This window comes from Mizuhopecten yessoensis, unplaced genomic scaffold (assembly GCF_002113885.1).
Source record: "Mizuhopecten yessoensis strain PY_sf001 unplaced genomic scaffold, ASM211388v2 scaffold6015, whole genome shotgun sequence".
NCBI lineage: Eukaryota > Metazoa > Mollusca > Bivalvia > Pectinida > Pectinidae > Mizuhopecten > Mizuhopecten yessoensis.
Genome location: NW_018406337.1, coordinates 52511 through 56100, shown reverse-complemented (window position 1 = coordinate 56100; position 3590 = coordinate 52511). Strand labels below are relative to the sequence as shown.

Here is a 3590-nt window from a genome sequence, read left to right as displayed (position 1 = left end):
CAAAAAGAATTGTGAAAAGACAGCGGCACACAAGTACCAGAAGTAAGCGTGACCAGCTTGGGGAAGAACTTCTGGAGTTAGAGATCAAAAGAGGGAAAATTGAGATAGAGCTTATTGCCATGAAGAAAGAGAAACCAAAATCAAGACAAAAACTGCTAAGGAACAGAAGGCTGTAATGAGGAGTCAGTTTAAACTGTTCAGGCGTTTGATCCGTTATATGAAAACCAATCTGAATCATAGGTCTTCTCTTTCTTCATGACTATTTTTGTTTGTTTTTATACATGTAGCCAATTTAGTGAATTTAGCAGTTAGCTTTTATATAAGAGTAATGAAAAGTTCTTCATAATATTATAGTTAAGTATACTCGCAGGAAATATGCTGATATGTTATAGTCGCGTATAGCGTTCCCATTGCCCTCATTATTTATACAGGTCCAACCATCTTCATTTCTTTCCTCGTATTCTTCTGGTTGACCAATAATTCCATTCCTGTCAATTCAAATAGTGTGCAGAACAGCACAGGCACATGCTATGATGGTAGCCTCCATAGGCTCAACACGCAAGCCAAGTGACAAACAAGCAAATCCTCTTTTCAAAATTCCAAATGTCTGTTCAATTTTTACTCTGCTCTTGCATAAAGCATCATGTTGCTTGATGTGTGATTGTGAAGATGGATGGCTGTAAGGTGTCATAAGAAACATTGTACAGCGGTACCAGAGTCCCCTAGTAAAATTCCATCATAATTACCTGTAATGTAAACATGTTCAGATATTTCAGAGTAAGTAAGCTTAAACTTATTGGCTCATTGACAGGAAATCTTAATAATAATTTACTGTTAATCAATTACTAGTAAATATACTTAACAAGTGGTTGAGTAGTTCATTATGACGTGCTTTACTTTATGCAAGTACAATTTATATCATAGAAATTAAAGGAGTTTAAAGAGTGTCCAGATTTGCACTATAAACATGATTTGATTTTGTGACCCGAGATCTTTGGATTTTATGTCAGTCTATTGTGTGACATGTATGAATTGATTATTACTAAATACATATAATCAATTGTTCTTCTCTCTACTATTATAACAAAAAACATCTAAACAAGTTATTGCAGTATTGAAAACCCATGATAATGACAAGAAAGATGTAAATAGATGACATCACATAACAAGTCAGTGGTTCTCGGTGCACAACTTTGTAGTACAAGTCTAGTCGATGTTGAAATTAAAGAAAAACAGACTTATAGATATAACCCTATGCTAAAACACGGATTTGTATGTCTAGCACTATAACCAATGCAGTTCTTGATAATCTCAGTGTTGCTGGTTCATACAACAATACTGTTTTTTTATGATAGAAATGTACAAGATCAAATAATATATTTTTTCTACTGTATTTCAAAATTTTATTTTACTTGCCATTTTCAAATTTAAAGCAGGCATGTGACCCTCTGAAGATTCTAGCATCATGGACAGATCCTGGCCATTTTGCCACCACAATGGTGATCCTGTACCTGGAGTCACATGCCATCTTAAAAAAAACACTTTTTTTAGGAGTTTTGATTCACATTAAAAAAAGTATATTCAATTTTAGAGTAGCATAAAGAGGAAAAGTCGAAATAAATATCAGCTGTAAAGTTTAATATCATCATGCAAGATATATTTGCTGCAGATATTCCTTCACCAAACAACATACACAATTTAAACTGTTTGATTTTGGTCACACATGGCTTTCCTTATTTAATGACTGTTTTATGTTGTAGAATGTTGACCATATTTTCACGGGAATTAAATTATTTTGAATTTGATTTTCACCAGTACCTGTACATTAAGTGAGTGATAGCCTTTTCTGTTGATGAAATCAGCTTCATTTTCATGTGGTGCCTGAATCTTGATAAATATGCCATCCACACAACTTAGTACATTGGGAAATCCTGAAATATTTGAAAATTATGAATATCTGTAAATGAAGAATAAATTGAGTAAAGATCATAACCATTTATGATATATTATAAAAACATACTATTGATAGTGTGTATTCTGTATTATATCTAGATCACATAATCATACTTGGCAACTACTGTGAACATGCCAGTGTATCCTTTGTTCATGTCACAATTTTTCTTGATTTATAAATTATGAATGGTAGTTTGTGAACTGATCATGATGTATACAATGTATGTATATGTATGACTATAAATGTATACTCCTTGTGTACACTTTTGATGTGCAGTACATATGTTTATACAGCAAAGATGTAACATGAAATATAAGCATAAGTCATTAAGTTGTCGTTATTTTGCTTTATATAGGCATCATCAGTTTGTTCTCACCTGAAGGGCCAAGAGAGCTTATTCCATATCCGACAACTGTTCTTCGTCTGGCTGTCTGGCTTCAGATTTTTTATTTAAATAACTTCTAAACAGGCCTAGGCCCTGCAGGTAGGGCGTAAGAATTGTACCTGCTGCCCCCAATTGCATGATCGTAAGAGGCGATTAAATTTGGGACCTTATCTCTTCTCTCCTTTCTAAATAACTTTCTTTTTCCTAATGTCTCCCTTGACAATGCCTCACTTTTGGCCATTTGTTGAGCGTTCGCCCCTGTGAGGAAGGCTTTGGGTTCTGTCCCCTGGCCGAGACATACCAAAGTCTTTAAAAATGGCAGTTTCTACTCCTGCTTAACGCTCAGCAAATTAGGAGTGGGACGACTGGTTCGCCCGTTGTCAGTATAATGTGACCGGGTGGGGCGTCCTGCTGGGTGTCTTCGGCAGTATGTTTCAGTGAGGTAGCACTATAAAGTCGGCATCAGTTCCGCGCTATTACAAGAAGACAAACACGAACATATCGCAGCCTCCCAAAATACACACACATACACTACACGCATGCATCTTGCACACAGGGGAGGCCGTCCTTAAATGACCTTAGCTGTTAATAGGACGTTAAACAAAATCAAACAAACAAACAAACAAACAAATAGGCCTAGGGAGATGAAATTTGGCTTATACCATAAAGTGATAAAGGTTTGCTGAGTTTGTTCTTATGAATGACCTTGACCTAATTTCAATGTCAAAGGGTCAAATGAATTGTGGGCTGATGTATGTTTGGATGATGGGTGACAAAATTTGTTCAAATGAATGACATTGTCTCGCGTTCAAGGTAACAGGTGATATCTTTAAAAGATATTTAAAGCAAATCCTTCTTATTAACTAAAACCTCAATGTGGTGATCCTTGGCCCGTAGCTCCTTTTAGCCCATGCTTAAGTCATTGACCATAGGCCACTTTTAAGGTTACTGGTGTGAGATTAATACCAAGTGAGTGATACAGGCCAATTGGTCCTCTTGTTGTATACATTTAAATTTGGTTGTATATTTAATTTGTATGACCCTGCAGGTAGGGCGTAAGAATTGTACCTGCTGCCCCCAATTGCATGATCGTAAGAGGCGACTAAATTTGGGACCTTATCTCTTCTCTCCTTTCTAAATAACTTTCTTCTTCCTAATGTCTCCCTTGACAATGCCTCACTTTTGGCCATTTGTTGAGCGTTCGCCCCTGTGAGGAAGGCTTTGGGTTCTGTCCCCTGGCCGAGACATACC

At 36.3% G+C, this 3590-nt stretch overlaps 1 pseudogene; it reads right to left on the bottom strand.

Annotated features, from left to right (window-relative positions):
• Nucleotides 1–496: 496 nt before the first annotated feature.
• Nucleotides 497–3590, bottom strand: part of LOC110451431 — a 6530-nt pseudogene continuing 3436 nt past the window's right edge.